The following is a 24643-nucleotide window of genomic DNA, read 5'->3' as shown; positions in this document are numbered from 1 at the left end:
AAGAACAATCGCATACAAAGATGGTGAGGCACTGCATGGGTTGCATGGGGTGGTGGTGCCCCATCCCTGCAGGCATTTGAGGTCGGGGATGGAGCTCTGAGCACTGATGGAGCTGTGGGTGTCCCTGAGCGCTGCAGGGAGTGGGACCTGATGGCCTTTAAGGTCCCTTCCAACTCAAACAATTCCACAATTCTAACATTACTATGTGAAGAAAAGACAAAAAGTCGGGCAGGCCGTGTTAGTGGGTTCGTTGGAAAGGCAAAACGTACCTGATCATCCTGACAAAACAATTTAGTGGCAGTCACCAAATCTGTGCTTAGAAACACCATTTCCAAATCCTGCGTCCCACCCACACAGCTACAAGTTCTCAGGTCTAAAGGTTTGTCAGGAAAAATAAACCCAAAGAACACCAACGGGTTACATCTCACCCCAGACTGTGCCTTTGGAGTCCTTAGCCTCCTTTAAAGGCAGAGATTTCTCACATTACTGAATGGCACACCACTGCAGTTAGCCACGTCTCGGTGCCCCATCTGCGTGCACAGACCAGTGTCTTTTAGCATTTAATTTTGAAAGACCACTTAAAGTAAGAAAAAAAGAAAATATCCCTGAGATCTTTTCCGCAGAGCCTCCACATGGTTTTCATTTGCAATCAAACAAAACCCGCATTAAATTCTGAAAGTCCACTTAAAGATTTTATTTCCTTGGAGGCTTTTTTTCCTTCACTTACTGTGCTGGAATTCACACACATGATTTCTACACTCTCTTCACAATGCAGAATATTGTCTGATATCCGCAGAGATAAGAAATCAAATGTATTTTCAAAGCCAGAAACACTGCTGGACGCTCGACCCACACAGCACTGATTCACTCGCAGGTCTCCTTTGGATAGCCAAGGAGTTGCTGTGTGGATGCTCATCTTCCATAGCAATCCCATTTCCAGTGGGATTTTTAGGAGCACAGCCATAGGAGTTCCCTCGGAGCTGGATTGAGCCAAGCTATAAAGCTCCGAAACAGAAATATATATCTTCTAATTTTTTTTTCCTGACTGGAAAACAGCCGTTCTGAGCACTGAATTGAAGCGACGCGGTGACTTGGCAGAATCTGTCAGATTCCCAAAAAGAACATACGTATTTCTAAAGGAGCACGAGTACCTCTGAAGGAGGTTGCAGAATGTTAATTGCCTATGGATACTGTAAGACGAGAACTAAAATACCAAAGGTTGCTAGGTCCCCATCAGTCATTTTTTTTCCCAGAACTCGGGCTGCAGCTCAGACTTGTTATAAAGGTAAAAGGCTTTTTCTTACGTACCTGCAGATGCAGGATGAGACTTGTCCCTGTCGTTCCATCCCAGACTCGGGTCATAAAACACTATCTCCATCCACAGAATGCATCCAAGATTGACATTCTTCTATGCACATTTCTGACATGCAACCTTTAAAGACTTTATCATAGCAAGAAATTAAAATGAATGCATTAGAACTCATGAAATAAGAAACATGAGCTAAAACAATTGCCTCTACATGGAAGCGTCTATGTCTCTACTGTCACCATAGGAAAAAACTTGTGAGATTATCAAATTCAGACCCTCTGTTGGTTGGCTCCTTGCTGTGCAGACATACACAGCATGGAGGTCTCCCCAGAGCCTTCTCTTCTCCAGCCTGATCTCAACTCTCTCAGCTTCGATTTGTAGCAGAGGTGCTCCAGCCCTCTGACCATCCTCATGTCCTCCTATGGAACCAATTCCGGCTCCATCAGTGACAGAAAAGGGCTTAGAGTCTCTGTTCTTCACACAGAATGAAACAGATAACAGCTCTGGATCTGTTTTAGTGTATATCAGTGTTCATGTAAGCAGGAGAGACAGAGGTCAGTTCAAGGTAAATACCAGATGAAAAACTTCCAATTCAGCAATGGTATCTGTCTCTAAGAATAAAGAGAAATATTCAGGTTTCTGACACAGTCAGACCTAAATAATGAATGTGAGTAAAGAACAGGTCATTAAAAATGCTGTAAATTCTGCATCTGAAATGCTTCAGTGTCCTTGTTCTATGAAGGACACTCAGCTTGGCCTATTTGCACACTGCAAGAAATGCAGCTCTTTCTGGAAATGTGCTGGGCTCTTCAAAAAGTCTCTGTGCTGCTGAACCTTCAATCAGTACCTAAAACATGAGGATGCAATTTCATGGTGGTTTTGCCCCCTGAAACATTCCCAGCTTTCCCCATAGTCCCAGATACCACCTCTGACCTCCCAGGTGCTTCTGCCAGCAGTGACTGTACAGAGCCAAATGGTTAAGCCATGTATGCAATGGTGTCTATGATCACAGACATGCACAGAGATGGGAGTATAAAACTGGTGTTAGAGCCCATCTCAGTGCTCAGTTCTCACTGTCCTTTTAAAGATGCCCTTGGACTGAGCATCATTCTGTTCTCACCTCCTCACCCTTCCTACCAGAGCTTAAGCATCCCACAGCTTTCTAGATTTCTCATCACCTTCATCCCTTTTCTCTGGACCTATGCAACCTGCCCCACACTGGCCAAATTCAGATCCCTGTGTCCCTTTTTGCCTACAAATTAATGCTGCTCCTGAGCAAAGCCAGGTCCCTGCAGCAGGGGAACGAAGCTGTGGGTCAAACTGCTGCTAAAACAGGACACGCTGCACCTCTCATACTGCTCCTTGCATTCTTTCTTCTCTCCATGCTTTTCTGGAACAAAGTAGAGAATTGAAATCAGATCCTTTGTAGGAGTAGGGCCGGTCCTCTAACGCTCAAACCACTAAATACCGGGAAGGTTTTTGAGCAAATCACTTTCATTCAAATCAGCCATAAACACTTCAGGTTTTAGAAAGAGACTCACCCCCTGAGGGCAGCATTAGCCAACACAGTTGTGAGCAAAGGACTTGACATCAATTCGCTTTCTGCTGCTGAACAATCAAGTACCAGAATCTTTTATATATTTAAATGGCATTCACCTAGCAAATGGCAAATGTACCACTGCTACTATTATATCCTACTGCTAATGAGGAGGCAGTGCTGGTTCCTGGCTTCTGGGGGGCTCAATCCTACAGCTTTTATGTAGTTTTGTGGGAAGAAATTTGTTTGGATGAAAACTGGGGTCTCTGAGACTGGCCATTAGGGTAGAGCAGAGAATGGCACCTCGCTATGCAGAGCTCACGCTGTAGAAAAGTGCCATTTTTTCTCAGCACAAGTGCTTACGGTTGTGCCGAGGCTGCTATTTAATTCAATCATTGGTTACACTGTCCAAATTAACTTCTAGGATCAAGATGTAAATATTGAAAATAACCATAATTCTGCTTCCTAGAGCAGACCGTGGTGTACAAAAGAACCCAACTTCAGCCGGTCTGTGTAAGAGGATCTCAGTTGAAGTCAGTGGAGATGTGCTGATTTATACCAAGGGACCTTAGCAGCTCGTTAATTTTGCAAATCAAGCATTTGGACATTGGGAAATGCCTTCAGGAAATGTAGCCAGGTTCCTGGTGCACCTTAATTGCCTATGTTCATTATGTTGATTGGTGAACAGAGACGCCACAAGAGTAAAGGCTGAGGCTTACATACTGTTTAACAAATGAGTTCTTCTGAAGTCTGTTTTATATGGAAAATTGATCAGGATAATTATACCGCCGTTATAATTTTACCAGTACAACTCCCACTCAAGTTCCTTCCTACAGATGCTTTTTCCAGTTTAGTGTCTTTGCTTTAAACGCAGTGCAAGATAAAACAAAAAAACTCAGCTGCCTGCAAGTGCTCATGTGAAGAGTTGTACCTGTAGGTGTATAATTACACTGGCAGAGCTAAGTTGCTGAAATTTTCCTTTGCAGACAGCCTAAATCCAAGTGCCTACATCAATTTGCTTCCTTGGATTCCTTGGAAACTTGCAGCAGCAGCACTGAGACTTCTCTGGTTTTGTTTGCGCTTGGAACAGGCATTTCTAGGATTTAGCACCTTCTAACAACTATTTAATTGATGGTGCTTTGGGGGAAGCGGTTTTGATGAACTCCTGGAAGCTGGGTACCAGTTTGTGCTCTTCTAAGGGACGAGATCTGGCAAGAGGCAGAAAATAGAAAGGTAGATCCAGGGCTTGGGTAGAAACGTGAAGAATATGGATCTGCAAGAGAATATGATGGCTATGAAGGACATCAGTGATTGTCAGAGGAGTCTGTAAGTTGGATTTAAACAGAAGAGATATTTAGGCACCAAAAGCCATTTGTGGATTTAAGTGATGATCCTCACTGAAATAGTCATAACAAAGCTGTAATGGGAGATTCTCTCCACTGCCGAAGCTATGCACAAACAGCAATAAATATTTCAAGCGAAATTGTAATGTGAAAGTCATATTTTTACAGATCTTTTTTTTTTCTCCCAGGCTAAAATGGAAAATCTAGTATTATACGGCATTATAATCTCTTGACTTCTTGCAATGATATTAGACAACCACTCTGCCAGGCAGACAAGCTGGGGCTCATGGGCCATATGGCCAACAGATCAGGGCAAGTGACTCCATAACATTTTCAAATTCCTTGGTGCTCCCCTTTAGAGCCTCACTTTCCTTTTAATGTAACACTTGGATGAGCTTCCAGGTTTTTAAAACATTTTGGAGGAAAAAAACTTGGAATATTTTGGCCCCTTGCATGGGCTGTTGTTAGAATCAGGGCTAATAAATTCAGAGACCTCCACCCCTAACCATGATCCGCAGCAGAAAGTTTCCAAACCCAAACTGAAGAAAAACTGTGGGGGGAGAATGGAACCAAAGTGAACAAAAGTAGCAAAGTTATCAAAAAGTGAGAATTGAGTCTCATAATAGAAAGTGTCAGCACATTTATGCATTGCTGCCCGTAGTTATTGTTGGTTTCCACCCCAAACCTGTTCACATGGATTATGTTTATTGAGAGGCCACTCTGTTCTTTGTTTAGTGAATTTCTTTAGCTGTCTGCCAAGAGGGAAACACTTCTCTGAACTATATATATTTATTATTATTGCTATTACTATTATTATTTTGCAATGAACTATATTTCTAAAACACTCTGCTGCAACTTACTGTCTGATACATCAAGCATTTAAAGAGTATATTCAATTATTTTAAGACAATTTTCCCATTGTCATCAAATCCCATTTTTCACCGTACCTTTACTGTTTCTTTCTTGCTACTTCATTCTAAACCTGAACTCTGCCCAGGTGGGCAGAAAATTCCCCAGCTGCCTCCAGCATTTCCCTCCCACCTTGTGCATACATTTAATATACATCTATCCACGTGCACTGTCCCCTGCTTCACAGAGTTATACATTCTTAGTGAGCTAAAGATACATCATCCGTGCAAAAAGATGGATAGCATTTGACTCAGCCAAGTCTACTGCTCTTTTTACTTTGAACAACTGTTAATGACACACATTAAGCAACCAAACTCCTAGCACACATTTGCCCAGGCGTTCTTACAGTAACTTCTGAAAGCTCTTAGTTCAGCCAAGAGGGGCACAAAGGAAGTATAGGGACAGAAACTATAGCACAGCTCTGTACTGCAGAAATCTCATTCTCCTAGTATAATGATCATGGACTGGAAAGGAGCCCTGCCATCATTTCATTGAAGAAATCTGATCAAGCTGTATATTTGAAGACATCCTGAACTACTCACATAGAGAGATAAAAAGAAAAAAGATACCAAAACCATGGAATAAATCACTTGCCCAACACTGCTGGCAATATGACACCAGATCGCTTGGAAGTCCTGAGATGTTTCCAGGCAGGAAAAACAGGTTCATTTTATTTGAGATTCCAGCCTCAGTCTGAGCTGACAGCATTTCACATGGAAAGCAAAGCGTTCTGCCATCCTCCCAGCCACTATTGCTGTGGCTGGCTTTGCAAATTGCTTTGTATTTTGTACCCTTCAGATCTCCTCAGGACACCAGCAAATTTTCCTGCGTGCTAAAAGGTGTGGTTTGACAAGGTGAGCCTTTATCTGGTTTACAGAGATCAGGGCAATGGATCAGCCCAGGTGTTTTCCTAACAGCTAATAGGGACGCATGGCAGGTGCCCCATGGAGTGATTAGACTTTCTGCTGACAGGGTTCATGTGGGACCTTGTCCTAAGATGGTGAAAACTGGAAGATAATAGGTTATGGCTGCAGGATGTTTGTTGCTTATTCTCCTTCGGTGAAGCAATAGTTCTGCTCTAATTGATTTTCAAAGAGTAACATTTCTGAGGCTGCGTCTAACTGTGCATCCGTACAACCTCATCTCACCATTCAGTACAAGTTTGGTCTAGATCAAACCAGGGCACTGATCACATTCCTGTTGGATTAAGCAGGCCATGTGACATTGAATAAATGTCAGCCTTTTGCAGTCTGTAGGACAGCAGCATTAGACCTGGCCAAAAGCCTGCCAAGGCAAATTCCCCTGTAAACAATCTTGTAGAAATTTGAACTAGCCAATTGTTATGTGCCAACTGAGTGCTTTGCACGAGCTGTTTCTACATGTTCTGATGTAGAAAAAGGTGATATCTTGGACACCAGTGTAGCAAACTAACCTTCTCCTGCCATGCAGACAGTAATTGTGATCATTTTACAAGGTATGGAAGGGCCTTAGAAGGGTTTTGTTGCGCATTGAGTCGACCACACCAATGAAAGTCAAAGTTTTGTACAGTTTTGGGAAAATGGATGGAATTATTCCAGACTTTAATTCTCTTTATAGTCAGGTCCAGATTCAGTTCAATAGGCCAAGAATAGAAAATCTGCAGGTTCACTGAAAGTTGAAAGCTGATGCTTTTATTCATCTGCAGATCGGGTATCTTCAGTCAGCACAGCTCAGCGTGGATCTTAAACTCACCTTTGCTACAGCTGCTGCAGCAAAGCCACCTTTAGCAGCAAGTGCAGCATTCTGACTGTGCAACAAGAAGAAAGGAGTCAGAAATTAAACATCTACAGAATCTCCTATCAGTATCGTCTGGTGGTTCTCGTTCATCGTTGCTCTTGTGTTGAGGAGACAAAAGGCTGCCTCCTCCATTTGGCTTTCCAGGCTGGGGGTTACCCATTGTGTCGTGCTGTCATTGATGTCAAATACAAGTTCTGGTCTGCTGCCAAAATATGAAGATAATGCTGAAGCAGATCACGTAGGCAGTGCTTTAGAACAGTACTGAAACCACTCCTCACAGATCTGGGGAAGGCTGATGAGGCAGAGTTACAAGACCTAATAGGAGTCTAATTCTTTAACTTATTTCACTCCTTGTGTTGGAGTTGACATAGTGAGCACTGAATTTACACTGTAGTACTGCTATTCATCTAAATTCTTTAATACAGTTAGTACTTCCACTTTTTCTTGAAGAACAAATCCCTCTGCAGTGTTTTCCCTCCTCTATTTTTTGTTTCTTTTTCCTGAGTTTGTCAGTTCATTCTCCTACAGAGCATTTTCCATTACGACCTTCACTACAAACAGATTGAAAAAGATTAATTCTCCAGGAGAAAGAAGTCACAGAGCTATAACAGCTGAACAGTCTGAACCATACAGCAAAATAAAAGCCACAGCCATCAGGTTTGGCTGGTATGATTTGCTGTTCAGCATCTCTGCTGTTAATTCCTTGTGTCTGTCCCATGGAGAACAGCCTTGGTGAAGCTGTTGTGATACCACTCCGGAGATTATTCTTGCCATTGCATGAGGCTGTGGAATAGATGTAGGTTACTGGTTTGTGTGCTATAGAAGAAGTGTCTCAGCAACGCGCCTATCACAAAAAGAAGGACTCGTTGCATTCACATTGCCTAGAGACAACCACACACTTGCTTATTTTCCAGCAGATTGCCCAGCAGTAATACTTTCTAAAATACCTATTACTTTGCTAGTTATTTGCTGTCAAGAGGATATTTAAAATGGGAATAGCTATATGCAATAAATATTTGTTATATAATTGGAAAGAAGGAAGTTGATGTGCTTTTCCCATGTGAAGTCAATGAAGTATTTACAAAGTCATCAGTAACCAAAGATAAAACACTAAGCTACATCAGCTGTACAAGAACATTTTAAGATCCCCAGCCTTGGATGGCTTGCACCTACAGTACAAAGACAGCTGATCAAAGTCTCTGCTTTGTGGGTGTTCATTTCTTACTCATTTGGGAGTTCAAGGCAAAAATCTAGAGAATGGGAGAGGTAACTGGATACTGAGAGGGCAGGGATGGCACCTTAAGGATGGAAAAGGCAGAAACAGCTCCACCTGTATGAAAGCAAAGGTAGTAACATGGTGAACATCACACGGTGAGATATGATGGGAAAATGTCCTGCTCCAGGCAAACTTGATTCCCTCTTTTCTGTGTACTGCAGATGTGATTGCAGCTGACAGAATGGATGGAGTGTGGTGTGCCAGCATCTAACTGCAACCTGAGAGAGCAAGGGAGTGAGTGCAGTCAAAGCAAAGCTAATTTGAATGAAGAAGGTGAAGAACTGATACTGAAGCTTATCTTAGAAGACCTATGGATGAGTTTCCAAGCAGATTTTGCAACTTAGTTTCTATTTTGGAAGATAACAGTGATATGGTGGTCACAGTAACCTGGGGATGGCAGGGGTAAGGTTCTTGGTGAGTGGTTACCAGCAGTAACAGCACACTGTCCAAAGAACAGCTTTACGAACAATTGCAACAGACTTACTGAAATGTATGTGATGATTAGTCCCATAAACCACTGGAGCAAATCATAGGGAAATCTGGGCTGCCTCCCTGGAAAGTCACCTTTGGTGGATGGCAGTCTATGAGCATCTGTGCACAAGCACTTGGTCCCAATTTCCTGGAGCAGGGTGCAGGGCAGCATCCTCTCCTTCCATTCCTGGGAGCTGGGAATCTGCCATTGTGACATCAGGGAAGAAGTTCCAACCAATCAGGTACTGCACTCTGCAAGGAGTACTGAGTACCACTGCCTTGAATTCCAATTTAAGTGGCTGTACAACCTTCCTAGATAATCTAGGTCAACACAAAATCATCCCAATATCATATCCTAAGGACAGAGCAACTTTTTTTTTTTTTCCCCACAAATCATTTGAAACCAGCCTTGAGAAATGATTGACTGTTCCACTTTTCAAGACTAGAAAAAAATGCAGTACTTTTAACCTGTCTTCAGAGGTCAAGATTTTCAATCTCTCATCATTTTTACTGTTCTTCTCTGGATTCTCTCCAATACTTGTTATGTGGTGCCCTGGACTGGACAGACTCCGGCTGAGGCCACACGAATGCCAAGTAGAGCAAAATAATTATTTCCCATATTTCATTTCCATGTGAAACAGCTGCTGTATCAAACCAGAACTGACAGTGGCTTTGGCTACTGTTGGGACTGGTTGGGCAATTACTCTATCTGCATGTAAGCATTTTATTTTAGTTTCCTGTGCACAACCTTCTCCTTTTGAATTACTCTACCATTTATAAGCAGACTCTTGTGCTACATACCAATTCCTGCTACACAGCTCAGGATCTCACTCACTTTGCTTTCCACCTGGACACCAGGCCTGAGGTCCTAGAACAAGAAAGATGCAGAGCTCTTGGAATAGGTCCAGAGGAAGCCACTGAGATGGTCAGAAGGCTGGAGCACCTTCCTATGAGGAAAAGTTGAGGGAACTGGGCTTGTTCAGAACGGCTTTTTGTAAGGGTGGGCAATGATAGGACAGCAATGATAGGACAAAGGGGAATGGTTTGAAACTGAGACAGGGGAGGTTTAGGTTGGATCTTAGGAGGAAGTTCTTCACCCAGGGGGTGGTGATGCCCTTTCTGCTCATTGCAGCTTTGAGATTCTCTGCCCCTCAAGAAACTCTTCCATGAATCTGAATGCAATTGTATCAGTCTAAATGACTATGAAATTTCTGAAGGGGTTAAATTAAATCATTACCAATCTAAAACAAATGGATAGATTAAGTCTCAAGGACTTTGATTGTTTGGTGGGTCTGGAATCCAGTATTCCTTCTTGCAGAATTGCAAATAAGAACAATTTGGCTCCTTGAATACATGGAAATATGCCAACAAGCGGCATAAGAATATCAGAGTACATTAAAATCAAAATAAGTAAACATCAGAATGAGTTAAAATCCAAGTGAGTTATTGCTAATGGCTTTCAACCTTCAGTTTAGTTTTTCTTTAAAAATAACTATAAATTCAGAAGCTTTACAGGAAACTAAGTGAATATGAAACTAATCCCCTGAGATTGGCTTCAAATTTCAGCTCTATCAATCTCTTTTCTCTTTCTGTGCAAAATAAAGGAAAAGGAATAAGAAACAGTAGATAAAGCATATATGCCATTTTTTCCACGAACACAGAAATATTAAAAGTAGACTCAACTTGATAGAATTTTGTTTGATATCAAAGCATCCAGCAAACAGATGGAGACATTTCAGAATTTGGGAGTTTTTGATTGCGTTTTATTCCTTTTTAGCAGTAACGTACTTTGAATTCTAATACCGTTTTTCATGTGAGTGACTCATAATTTGTTGTGTAGAATCCCCACGGCCATCTCTCTCAGTGATTTCAGCTGCACTGAGTGCAGGCATTTGCTGCCAAACACACAGTGCAGGGAACGCAGCCCTCAGAACAAAGGAATTGGGCTGGGGCTGAATTTTCAAAGGACCTGCTGCTCCCACAGGATTTTGACATAAAACAGCACTTACCAACATAACTGGCTGGTTGCAGGAGTTTTGCTCTGCTCAGAATGATGGCAGTTCTATGATAGCTGGTGGCTCTGTACAGCCTAGGACAGCCGATGACATTTAGACTCTGAGACAGCAGTTTTCAGTAGGGATCTATGAGCAAACACCTACATCTTGAATACACAAGTATCCTTCAAATTCCGGGTCAAAGTAGGTTGTAAAAGTAGTTGGTTTTGAAATGCTCCTCTTGATGCCTATATGGGATTAACCCTCATCATACTGTGGTACGTTACTTTTGGTTTGCCCATGAGATGATGATAAAGTATGAAACTAAACCAGACCAGAAATCAAGAAGAAATTGGGCAAAAACATGCTGAAATATTTTGTGTTCTGAAAATGACTCTGCGGAACTGCACACAGACCTGAATCCATCCTTCATTCTCCTACTAACACACCCTGTGCACAGCCAGCAGGCTCAGTGGACGCAGGAAGTCACAATACTAATTGTGAATTAGGGTTTGGCAAATGACTGAGCTGCTCCTTCAGTTCCAATGTCAAAGATTTTATGCCTATACTGCACTCTAAGACTAAAATTTACCTTCTGTACCCTTCTGGCTACAGCAACAAAGCTCTCCAAACGCAGAACTGTCAAAATATTTCACCCAAAGGGATTTTGATTCCATTTCTGAGATTTTCCTTTTTGTTACAAATTCCCTCACAATGAGATTTTTAACTGAATCAGACGACAATGAGAAGTCAGAAAAGCTCAGCTTTTCCTCCACATCTTCACCCATCCTTCTTTTGACAAGAAGTCACCACTCGCCTGGAGCACTGGAACTGGGTTTTCGGATTAATTAAAGTCAAACACAACAGTCGCCATAAATTTCAGGAGGGAGTGCAAGATCCTCCTTTTCAGGTTCTTCCTCCACCATTTGCTGTAGGTGAGAATCTGTTGTTTCTGTAGAAACGGTACCTGAAATTTGATTTTAAAGTAATTAAAAGCCAGATATCCTCAAAACATTCTAGAAAAAAATACGCCCGCTCACAGCCAGTCCAAATTCTCCAAGGGTTTTTAACTTCAGAATAAATCTAAGAATCACCATCAAAAGCAGCTCAGATTTTTTTAAGATCCTGGCTTATCAAAACTGCATTTTTCTTTGAATTCTCCAGCTCGAGCTTTATATTTGGCTTGTCACGTTGGGTAACATCACTTGCAGTGGTTTATTATTGGATGTAACACAATTTGACTGATGCAATGTGATGTGATAGGTCACAGTCTGATGTTTCATCTCGGTTATTAAAAATGGTTTGTCAAGCTGCAGCAAAGGCAAGCTCGGTTTAAAAACAAGGAATGATGTCTGGGATTAGCCTGCTTTCTTTTTGTTGTTTTTAAAAGCCGTAACATAATACAAATTCAAGTCATGTTTTACCTTACATCAAACACAAAGCCCCCAGCAGTAGGACATGATGTGTTTCAACCCTCTCAATGTTGAAGACTCTAGATCAGGGCAGCAACATGTCCAAAAAGCAGGATGTTTCCAGCTCCTTTCCAAATGTGATTGCTTTAATACGATGTCTCTGTGGAAGGTCATTATCTTCTGCAGAGGTTTCCCAGGTCCAAGTCACAAAAAGGGATCAGGATTCATTCCTAGTCAGTAGCTGTGCCTTCCTGCTCAGATTAAACAACTCTTGGCTTCTTCTCATGTGTAGGTTGCTCTGAAAGTAATGCCTCCTATTTATTTCCATGGAAACTACAACAGACACAAGAAGCACAACACCACTATTTGATAGAGCAAATTCTCAGCTACAAATGCTGTTTTTTCAGCGCTGTGTACAATTTCTCTGATTTTGGTCAACTTTTTGATTTTTCAGTGTGAGAATATTTAAACATTTCTCATGTCATTATTGGAATGAAGTTACAGATTCACTTTGAGAACATGTTCAAATAGGCTCAGAAATTTTCCATGAACGTATTTTGAGTGATTTTCTGTATGAGTGAAAAGGTACCCAAGCAACATCCTAAAGCCATTGCCTGGATTGTCTGCATGTCATCCCCGAGGCTGCATTTGGTTCTGCTCAGAGCTGGGCTTTCAAATGCATCTAATGCAGAAGTACAAGCCCTGGCTTTCCAGAAGCATTTACAAACCTCCTTCCCTCCAATTTCTGTGGAATTTAGATGTTTAAACATCTTTGAGGATCACCCTTAGGCATTTCTGTATAGCAGAACTCCATCTCAAGCTAGGTGTTAGAGAAAGACAAGAGCTCTTTTGTGAAAACAGGCTTCAAAAATGGGCAGCATTAAGTTTTGAAGGAGGCAGAAAGTGGTGACTAGGCAAGGTAATGGGAAACACTGAATGATCCAGAGGGAAGAAACCGTTTCATGATTCATTATTTTCATATTTTGAACACCTGAACTGCACCCTTTGAAGCTGAATGACACAAAACTTAAAAATACCAAAGGAAAATTCACTAAGTGATCTCTCTGAGGATCTCAGTGTCACAGCTGAGCCCACAGGCCATCATTTTAGTAGGCTACACTGAGAGAAGTAGAATATTTTTTTTTCTTTTACTCTTTTTCCCCAAAGAGAGAGAAAGGCCCCAAGAGATTATCTCAAATGGGGGAATGGGGAAAACATTATTTTTACCTGGAAGATATGTAAAATCTTCTTTCAAGAGCATCGCCAGCACTGACAAAATCTCCAGATTGCTACTGATATTTCTTAGCACTTTGCCCTCTGATGGTACCCAGCTCGAGACCATGTGCTACCCAGCCCAAAACTTCATTTTTTCCTCTGCAACCATCCACACACCTTTTAAGGAAAGAAAATTCAATATGTCCCTTTGAGGTCTTTGTAAGTTCAGGAAACAACAGCACTTTTCCCTGCAGCTGTCATTCTTCCATATAAGAGTGATGAGCTCTCAATAGCACAACAGCTACCCAAAGTACTCAGCTGTATCACAAGGAGTTACTCCCGGAGGTTTCTACAAGGCAAATACCAGCAAAAAACAAACTTATCCTGCAGCTCAGGTGAAATACTTGAGCTCACCAAACTTTTGCAAGGTGCCTCCAGCTCCTTTGAGGAACACAGTGCAGCAAAACAGCAAAAATGTTTTCAGAGGCAGTTTCGTGAGAGCAGAACGGAGCTTCATGTGGCATGTCCCAATCTGCTGGACTTTGGAAATAATTGGTTTTTACATCGCAATCAGGAAATCGTGTCATTTAGACACATCCTAAAAAAGTGTAAAAGAAATGCAAGCGTCCCAAATTCAGCTGCTGCAGTATGTTAGTACGTTTGCTACACACATTTTTCACAAGTAATAATGAGTGACAAAAATAACTGACCTACTTATAACTCTGCAAATACCTGTACCTCACATTTGGAGGCAGTGAAATCAGCATGGAGACATTTAGAACAAGTCTATTCTTGAATACCCTTTTTTAACTCTCTTTAAATTATTCCAATTTGGACAGTTTTTAATGTAATTTTTTTTTTTGTACCCCTTGCAACTCCCTGGAGCTGTTTTTGTAGTTCCAGGCACGTCTGCACTGAGTACAAAACCCTGACGACCATTAATATTAAAATAGTTGGGCTTCCTCAGTGGAGTCCACTCCCGCCGTGACATCCGTCCCGATGGAGCCCATGGAGCTCTGCCATGCATCAAATGAAGCTTACCCATTCTGTTACAAGGAGATTTTATTCCCCAGGCTGGAATTGGCCAATTCTCTCTCCACTGGGAAAGTGACCTTTGCAGCCTTGCAGTGCCAAGCTACAGCTCCATATTGAGGACTTTCAGGGTCTGAAGATTCTTTAGGCCTTATAGCAGAGTTATCCCAAACCTGCAGATTGCTATGGGCAGAACTGAAATGCTTCAGGTTGGTTTTTGTTTCCCATGTATCTCATCTTGAGTTTTCCTTTATGGCAGGATTTGACCTGAGAAAAGTCTCTGTGGATGTTTCCATACTCACTGCATTAGGACTGACTTGCTGCATCTCTCAGTACTTATCTGTAGAGATTGCTTCTTCCTAGGGGCCATTTTGGAGACACTGCAGAATCCTCCAGTCTTGCAGTAACCAAAATCATAGTAAGAAAGGACAAATCCACTCCTCCAGTGTGACAAAACACAAATACCACTAGAATGCTAATTGGCAGATCAGTGCTTCCAGTGCTGTTCAAGAGTGGCTGGAAGAGGAACAAAATTCCACCAAGGTTCTTCTGAAATGAATGAATTGCTCTTTTCCCATTCTAAGAGAATTTAACATTGTATACAAGGATTATTCGTAGCAATTTGGTTTGATTTCTCTGGAAAGGCAGACAAAAGTTCCCAATGCAACCCAACTAAAATCTTCTGGGATTTGGATTTTCATCCTTCCAGCAAAAATGAGAATTGCCCCCACGTTTATGTTCCTACTTCACAATTTTCTGACAAAATCTTCTATTTCCTGACAAACGGATCAAAATGGGCTTCAGGAGCTTGGGCTGAAACCAGATTGTAAAGGAATAAATATTGAATATGTCTAACACTGAAAGCGAACCCTTCAAAACACACATAGCACATTCCAAAGATTTAAGAGCAAGAGCTTTTCATGTATTTGTGGACAGCACTGCTCTCAGTTCCTTATTTTCACAAGAGCTCAGCACCCGCAACTCCAGCTGAAATAAATGCCAGGTCCCGCATTCAAAGGATGTAATTGATGTGTGAACTGAATTTGAAATCATTGTTTAAATGCTGAAAGGCAGACATCTTTCCAGGTGCTGCATTTTTAAGTCACTGCTTGGCAGTTCTCAAATAAAAGTTATATTGGAGCCTGTGCTGTTAATATTCCTCTTGATATCAGCTTAGCTTTGGCATTTGGGCCTGGAATTGTGCTTCTCAGCCTGTGCCATGCTGCCTGTTCACATGCTGCCTATTACCTAAAAGCACTTAAGCTTCTTCAGCACCCCTCATCTTTTAGACAAACCCATCCTGGGATGGAAAGGGGCCTCACGCAGCAGTCAGGACACTTTCAGCAGATGGCAGCCATGCAGCTCTGTTCACAGATCTCACTCCTCTCCTTCTGGCTCATCAGCTCCATTTTCATACACAAAATTGTTCAAGCAAACACTAACATAAAAAATCCAAGATGTCACCACCATCAAGCATTTCAAGCCCAATGCTCTCTTCAGATCTCAAAGGAGGAAGACTTACAAACATCTAATACAAGTAGGAAAGATGAATAATATATGAAAGAAAAAGCAAAAACCAGGAAACAGTCAGAAGTCTGAGCAGCTAATTGCTGTACATTCCCTACAACAAAGTGACAGGCAAGGAAAGGCATCCTGATGCCGGGCTACAGGAATGGATGTGACAGCAAAGGCAGCACGTGAGAGCAGCAGTAGAGCTGTGGTGCTCCCATCCCTACATCTCTACACACAAAGTGACAATGGCACTATCAGTACAGTGGGTGAAGTGCCCAGCACCTGCTCCAAAAGCAAGGTGGAGAGCAGGCATGGTGCAGAAGGACCAAGCATGAGTGGATGCACAACAGTGCAATAAAACTGGGGGCAGAACCCACAACTGCAAACAGGCAGCCAGCTTGCTCCCCTTGGCAATTTAGAAGTGTGAGACATGAAGACACTCCAAAGGGCCTCTCTGGGGCCCATCTCACCCTCAGCCCTCCTCTCCCCCCTTCCCTTGTCTCTCTCAGCTTTGCTGCACTGATGGCCATGACAAATGCAATTGCTCAAAGATTTGTGTGTATGCTGCAAATTGAATTTCACTTTTCCCAAACTACAACCAACCCAGTCCCAGGTAAACCACCCACCCACTCCCCATAGCTGCCCCACTTCCCCAGGAATGGAACCTGCAGCCTTGGAGCTGCCACATTTGTGGACATGGGCAGCACAAAGTGGGGTGTTCAGCAGAGCCACAGTGTTCCAGACCAGTCACCTAATAAGAGTAGAATGTGCAGAGAGTTTGTTTCTGGGGATTTGACCCCTTTTAGCTTAAAAGTCATCTCCTTCCCATCCATTTTTGTGGCTCATTCATTCCAGCCCTTTCCCCACCTTCACGTAACAGCAGCACTGCTCCCGCAGCCTTCCTTTTCCATATCTCTCCATACCCTCAGCAGCACATTTGTTAGTTGACAGCTTTTACTTTATATTTCATTTGCCATTTGTCAGCCCGGTAACACAGATTCAAATTCCTTTTTGATGTTTTCATGTTATTTACAAACGCTTTAAAGTCACAGCGCTGCCTCCGCTCCCCATCAGCACAGGCACCTCCCTCTAGCGGTCCAAAAGCAACCCAGAGTTTTACAAAAAGAGAACTGTTCTCCTGGAATTTTGCACGTGAGCAGCTCAGCCACAGCAACACCGCATCCCCATCCTTCCCAGGGCGCAGCAGGGAGGTGTGGTCCAGCTCCCTTTGTGGGGAGGTTGTCATACCACCCACCACAAATATTGTTTTCTTCCTTGGAGAACAGGGAAACAGGCAGAGAAGACCCCACGAAGATGCTGCACTGAGTTCCCGTTTTGTGTTTCTTATGGTTGTAAGGCTCAGTGAGCACGGAGCAATAATCTAATTCTGCTTTGTACTGGTGTGGTAACAGAAATCACTAGGCTGTAAACTTAAGGGGTGATTTAAAACACAGTTAAGCTGGAAAAACTGAAATTAAGAGTCTATTAAAATTACACAGTCACAGCTACTGTGCCTAAACTCTGCCTTTCCCTGCTATTGCTGCTAATAAATGCTGTATTTAAGACATTATATGAGCAGAGGCCAAGAGCTAATTCCTGCCTGGCTGCATGCACTGCCCTTCATGTCCTAACATGCTGCATTCTCCTGGACACCGTGTCCAACACAAGATGATACGAACAAGTGATTTCATCACCAGCATGTTTAGTTTAGGCACTGTACTGGAAAATGACAATGCAATTCAGAGTCTAAGATGATCATTTATAATTTTTCAGAGCTATTGATGGATGAATTTTCTTTCCAGATAAGCTCATTTGTAACCATCAATCTCTTCACAAAGCTATAATACAGAGGCAGATTATTTGAGTGTGTCTGAACACAGTTTTTAGAAGTTTCCCAGTATGAATTTCGAATGGCAGTAGATCCATTTGTATTTCCTAAATGATATTTTCAAAGCCCCAAACAGTACTTCTAAAGTAAAATAAAGGATGCTGTTTATCTATCAAGGAGCACCTTTGCTTCTTACATCTCTTTTTCCTGGGTAAGTTACAAGATAAGGAGACATCCCCATTTCTGGAATCATATCTGATATCAAGGTACAGTAGTTCATTGCATCAGCTGCTTAAACCTGCCTTCCTGCATAGACTGAGTCAACTTAAAATCCATTCAAGAGAATTACAGCTCTCACCCTAAGAGCCAGTAGGTCTGGTAGCAAGAATATGGCATCAAGCATCATCTTATAAGCTATACATTGGAAAACAAATGATCCCATTAATCCTGAAAAATGCTCCTTGCTCTAATTAAGCAAGAACCAATGGCCTCAGAGTGGATTCTAAAATTCTCAGTAAGTATCCAGTCTGTTTTCTCTTCTCAGTTTCAATTTTTAAAGCTAATATTCCCATTTGATGTCCTATGGCCACAGTACTCATCCACTACTATCACAGCAGTCTTGATCAACCAGCAAACAGAAAACACTTTTCCCTCTCCCTCATTTACTTTCTCAGTTTTCTCCCTAGTTGCCATCACCACACCCTGACTCAGGTAAGAGAACTCTTATTGGAGGTACTGCAACTACAGGTGACATCCCCCTCTGCAGCCCACTGCAAACATATTACAGTGTTGTTGCTCAGAGCATGGGTCTCAATCCATTCAACAAGGTCAGAATTAAGGTAGATTCTATGCTGCATAGAAGATATCATATTTAATCTACCTTTTTTTTTCCCCAAGGACTTATAAAAGTACAAGGTTTCCCACTGAGGGAACTCAGCTCAATGTGTGTGGGTACCTTCTCCATCCAGCCCAGGATCTCCAGCATTATAAACACCAACAAAGCAACACCAGCTGCCAGCAGGGAAGGCAGCTCCCCTCAGGACAAACACTTCAGAAGGATTTTCTCCTGGGCAGCACCAGATCTGCTGAAAAAGACCCACTGGGACTAAAGCAGAGGCAGCAGCTCAGTCAGATAACCCAGGGCATAAACCAGAGTTCCCTGGAGAGATACAGGCTCCAGGCTGGTTTGTGATGGCCTCTCCAAATAGCCATCGCAAACCACAAACCACCAAGGGACAACGTGGCTGGAGACATTCCTGACAGGCCAACACTGGAGCTGTGACTGCCCTAATGCTCTGCAGGACTTGGCACGGGGATTCTCAGCTGGTGCCACAGCTCTGTGGGTTGCCAGAGCGCTTGGGTTTCACTGCAGCACCGTTGTTCTTTGTGTCCTGGCCATGCCTACATCCAGGCCATTGGAGGCAGGTATATTTCTGGATGCTTTTGCCCAAGCAGGGCTGGTGGGAGACCTGCACTGCATTGATACAGCCTGTATGTTTCTGCTGAGCTGGTAAGCGCTGATCTGTTGTTTTAGAAAATAGTAGTTATTAGCTTTTACCATGGAAAACTTACATCTGTGGGACTCTATTTTTACCACTCCATGCTACCACTGTTTCTACCACAAATTTATTGACTGGGCTAAGAAAAACGTTGCTCCCTGAACTGTAACTGTTACGATGCCAGCACTGAGTTCAGTGTGGCTCCAACAGTCTCTTAATACGGAGAACTGTGCCCTATTTTGGAGGGATATTGTCTATAAAACAGCGCAGGCAGCTGAGCTGAGTAAACACGAGGTGGCTGTTTGGCCAATGGTTTTTAATGAAAACAAAAGGGCTCAGTTCACTTGTGGTTTTTAAGTGGGACATTCTGAGAAATCACCATATTTTCTAAAAAGATCCCAGCAAAGGTTGAGCTTTCATAGAAGCAAAAGTGAACTCCAAAAGTTCCCCAACATTTTCGCTTGAATGATTATCCAGACCAAAAAGTTTGTTATTGACTGTTTTCTAATCTGCCATTTGAAAGCATTTCATTCATTCTTCTCAGCAGAAGCAGCCCTTGTTCAGCAGGTCCCAGCCCTCCTCAGCTACTTGAGAGCAGGTTTCAAAATTACCAAAATATCTTTTTTTTGTGCATGTTTTCATGACTCCATTTTCAGTTGATATGAACACGTTACTTTTGAATTTTCAGATGGGATGTGGAGAGTTACAGACACTCAACTTCAAATCTGATCATGCCTCTTTACCAGACTTGGTGAGCCCTGTCTTACCAGGAACAATACGCCTTGCTTCACAGTCACACCTTCTTCGTGCCATCACTTTTTGACAGCACACACATTTGTGAACAGCTGCTCTGATGGGAGACCAGGACAAGTTAAAATGGATCAGAAATCTCCAGCCTGCCTCCTTCCATTCCCAGGGCTTCCAGTAGAGGTCAACACAAGTCTGATGCACAGAGTGGGAAGTTTGCTGTTGTATTCTCATACCAATGTCCTCTCATAAAAGCTCTTTGCACAGGATCAGAGAGGGCAATTTGGAAGAAGTCACCACTCTCCCACTCCACATTTTTCAATGCTTGGTAATCCATTTCCAAATGCAGTGACATTGCACACATGCACCACAACCTGCAGCTGGCTCCCATGCTACATACAGCCCCATCGCATCCTACTGCAAGCTATGGCAAGAGCACAAACAAGGAGTAATCACAAACAGTTGTGCTCTGCACAGCACTAAGTTGGGTCTTTTTTCTTCAGTTTGTTCTTTTGTAGAACATTAGATCAAATTCTCATGGACAATTAGAACCAGGAGAATATTAACAAAGGAGAAAATTATGCACTGAACATTTTGCTTGCAAAATTCACTGAATAAATTATTCAGATTTAATGTGGAAGAATAATGGAGGAAATAATTGAATAATGAAATATCATAAAATTAATGATCTCTTCTATTAATAATTTTGCATCTCAGCCCAGTAGAATACAGTGGAGAAAAAGAAAGGAGAAAAAAAAAGAAACAAAAAATAATCTGGTTGTGCTTTCATGAAAACAGAGAAATGAATCCATTTGTGAAACTACTCAGCATTGTAAGCCATTGTGACATTCATCACCATTCCTCTGATGCACAGCACTCCTCTTACAGCCACTGCATCCAACCAGCTGAGCTGCTGGGCTCTGATGGAAGGTGTCCATTAGCTACTGAGACAATGTAGATTACAGTTTGAAGATGCTTCACTTCAGGTGTCCATAAATCTGCCTAAAACCAGAAGCCTCCTACCTGGAGGCCCAAAGACTCCAGGAAGACTCCATCCATCCAAATATCCAGCAAGACTTGGTGTCACAGCAAAGTCCTCTAGGATAACTGTGACAAATGCAGTCACCAAACTACTCATCCTCATCGGGTCCTGAGCATCCACAGCTTTTTATTTTGCCCGATAGAGGGGTGCAGAGGTTTCATTTCACCTCATCTACCCCCAAACACACAAGCTGGACTGGCACTCCCTCCACACAGCAGAAGGATAGCATTGCTGCAGACCCTCATAGTCAGGCTTTCGTTTCATTTCATTAGTTACCATAACTGATGAACCCACAGAGGGTCAGTATGTTCTTTAGCAATTAACTGAGCTCCAGAGACTGTAATTTGTCTTGTTCATGTTACAGCACCAAATGAATTTTGCTGTGTTTAATAATCATTCTAAAAGCAGATCACAGAGCCGGGAGGGAGGAGAGATCGTATCAACCATTTGTTTTCTGACTCTTTCAAGGAATTTCCTACTGTGTTTAATTTCTTGCTGGTAAGTCCTACATGAGCCTCGGGAAGGCAGGCACTGCTATTATTATTCATTTTTTAATCATCAGAGAAAACTATTTAGCTGCTCTAGAAAATTAACATGCTCCCAAATTCAGGAGGAGCCAACAATTGGGAAAATGTAATTTTCATAGACGCTGTCACATTAAGTCTAAATGGCATAATTTAGGGCAGCTTCATTTAGGGATTTTTGAAGGAAATTTAGCTAATGCCCTTGGATCCTCATTGCAGAGAATCACTGTGGCATTGCTGGTAGAAGCACAGAGCCACATCCAGCCTGGCCTTGAATGCCTGCAGGGATGGGGCATCCACAGCCTCCTTGGGCAACCTGTTCCAGTGCGTCACCACCCTCTGCATGTAAATCTTCCTCCTAAGATCCAAAATAAACCTTCCCTGTCTCAGTTTAAAACCATTCCCCCTTGTCTTATCACTGTCCATACTCATCAACAGCCATTCCTCTTCCTGTTTATATGCTCCTCCTTTTTATGCTTCCCCAGGTAATGCCAGTTTACAACATCTCAGCAATGATTTTTCTAAGGATAGCTCTTCAGGATGCTCAAGATTTTGCTCAAGGAGGAAACAGTGCCCGGGATCTACAAAACCAGAGGGTTCACCTCCAAAGCACCTTGCAATTAGCATGGCCGAAAAAAACCCTAAAACAGCATAGAAAATCTTCAAAACGCTTTGGTGATGCCCATGGGTACTTGTCCTTATGTGCCACATTCCCGTGGCAAAGGCATCAGCAGTTTGGCCATGTGGGGTACCCATGGGATACGTTCACTGTAAGGAGTAGGGGCCGGGATCCTTTTCTGGGGCACGCACAGAGATTGGAAGGATGGAGAGTGAGCTTCTCCTGCACTAGAGGGCACTCTTGCCATACAAACGTTATGTTGACGCTTTAGAATAGGATCTAGGATATTTCCAAGGCTACAGTCGGAATGGGGCACTGAGGGGAGTCACACAGCTCCTGCAGGAGGGGCTGCAATGGAGGAACCCTCATACAGCTTTATGCAATCCATCCCCTTCTTCTGCCATCGCCAGAAACAAAGAGCTGGTCTCATTGTACCTGGAAAGGCAGCCCTGCCTTCAGGAGAGGTTTCAAGCAGAGCTGGGTGCTTGCAGTCCCTTGTGTTGTTCCAGGACCCAGATGTGCTGAAGGAGCCCCAGGGGCCAGGCAGGGGTGGGCAATACCCATGGTGGTCAATACCCATGGTGGGCCTGTCCATGCCAAACAGTCCAGGCAATGGCTGTAAGGTGGCCCAGCCTAAACCCAGCCCCATAAATACAGTTAATATATGCCTCCAACCCAACAGAACAGCTTTTCCATGGTACCTGGTATGTTGTACAGTGGAAATAATACAAATATAGTGCTTGTACAGTTGAATAATACAAATACAGTTAGAACAGATAGCCAGAAGGTATCTAAGGAAAAGGACTCACCCACTCTGAAGCCTTCAGTCATGAAAGGGCACCCACCAAAATGCTCCACAAAGAAACAATCTCCAGACAGAGATACTACCTTAGTGGTGGTCAGCCCTTAAATGGAATCTAGGAGAGCTAAAGTTGATCTCCACCCGTTCCAGGAGCAGAGCTGAATTACCTTCACCTGCGCTCCCACAGCTGACTCATCAATGCATCAGATGGTTAATCAGAGGTTCAGGCTGTGATCAACCATTTCCCTTACATATGGGAACCCAGTGATGTGGTCCCAAAAGTTCCCTCACCTTCCAGCTAAACAGGTTTTAGATGCATCCCAGCATCCTTTCCAAAGCAAAAGAAGGAAAAAGAAAAGTATGTGAGCCTTCCTTCCATGTAACCATCTGGGAGACCTTCTGGAAGGGCTCAACCTATGTGTAGTCCATTGCTGACCTAAGCTCATCTTGCACAAAGCAACATATTGAATCTCGGCTGTTAGCATGGACAGCATTACAGAGGTCAACTAAGTAGAGATATTAAGACCCCTGCAATCCCATCACGTTGTGCTCTGAATGATAGGCAAACACCCCTAAGTACACTGTAATTGATTTAGACACCATCTGCTTCTCTGCTTGTGTGAAGAGTTATTGATTCCATGTTAGTCCCTGGAGTGTTTATTTTGTCGCTGGCTCACTGTGAGCTTTATCATTCCTACTACATTCAGCCTATTTGCTGGTGATGGCACCCACAAAAAGAGACACCCCAGATCACAGGGCTGCTTCTGCTTTGGTGGGCAGCCCTCGGGCTGTTTGTCCTGGGTAACCCTCACAGTGCCAGAAGGACCATGGGGTCTTTGCCTTTTCAAATAAAGAATTCTTTGTCTCTTCACCATAATTTAAGCTTGATGATTTTGACCAAGACACATTTCCTTTGGTGCCATGCTTTGTTCATTAAATCCCTGAAATCACTTTATTTACTGACATACTTCTTCTAAATTACTTTATTACTTAACTAAATTTATTTATCTGCGAGGGACTGCAGAAGAGAAAGGCAGCTGTGGTGCTTCCTGGCCAACAGTCACCCAAACCACAACGTGATGGTAACAAAGACAAAGCTCCGGATTTGGGGCACTTCTGGCACGTTGCACAACTCCGGACAAAGCAGGGAATGTGTCTCTCTGTGAGACATTGCCCCAAACTGGAGGGCAGATTGTCAGATGTCTTAATTGTCCCCAGATGTTGCTTGTCCACAGGAATACAATCCAGACCCCCTCAAGCATGGATTTAATGGTGTGAACAGCACACAGCAAGCCATGGAAAGTCTGGGGTGCTTCTTGCAACATGCTATCTTCTAATTGACAGGATTAACAATGGATTCAGTGCAAACCACTGAACTCTGGGCAACCAATTACACAAATGGAGGCAAACCAAATGCTCCTTTGGCTCCTTCATCCCAGACAGTCGTTTTGGTGTGCTGAAGGTTTTTGTTTATCTTGCTTTTAATGGGGTCATTAGAATGGTGCAAGCCAAGAAGGAAAGAAAACACGCTGGTTGTTCTTTTTAATACCATAAGAGATAATGAACAACAGCCTTTCCAGGAGACTTGGAGGGAGTTTTGCCCAGTATGAGACCAGAAACGAGGCTGTATGCTGCTAAGGGACCTCTGGTCATTCTGCATGGGCAGAAGATGGTCAGGAGAGACTTTATTGCTCTGTACAACTCCCTGACAGGAGGTTGTGGTGAGGTGTAGTGCTGTGCTTCCCCCAACCAGATGTGGAAGTAATCAGATGTGGAGTAGCTGGTGAAGAGCTGCA

The 24643-nt window shown here is 42.9% G+C and overlaps 1 long non-coding RNA gene across 3 annotated transcripts in view; it reads right to left on the bottom strand.

Moving 5' to 3' along the window:
- LOC107321573 (uncharacterized) overlaps nucleotides 1–23263 on the bottom strand; it is a 44572-nt gene extending 21309 nt beyond the window's left edge. For 2 of the 3 annotated variants that reach the window (XR_014936336.1, XR_014936334.1), the window contains exons 1-2: nucleotides 22855–23263; nucleotides 1309–12360 (exon numbers count right to left, since the gene is read on the bottom strand). This is a non-coding gene — a long non-coding RNA (uncharacterized LOC107321573). The remainder of the gene's footprint in view (nucleotides 1–1308; nucleotides 12361–22854) is intronic. The other variant, XR_014936335.1, reaches the window with a different exon arrangement.
- Nucleotides 23264–24643: the final 1380 nt, after the last annotated feature.

Source organism: Coturnix japonica, chromosome 21, assembly GCF_054131305.1.
Source record: "Coturnix japonica strain WE chromosome 21, WE-NBRP24, whole genome shotgun sequence".
In the NCBI taxonomy this organism is placed as follows: Eukaryota; Metazoa; Chordata; class Aves; order Galliformes; family Phasianidae; genus Coturnix; species Coturnix japonica.
Note: the sequence above shows the minus strand (reverse complement) of the source record. Positions and strands in the feature narration are given on the sequence as shown.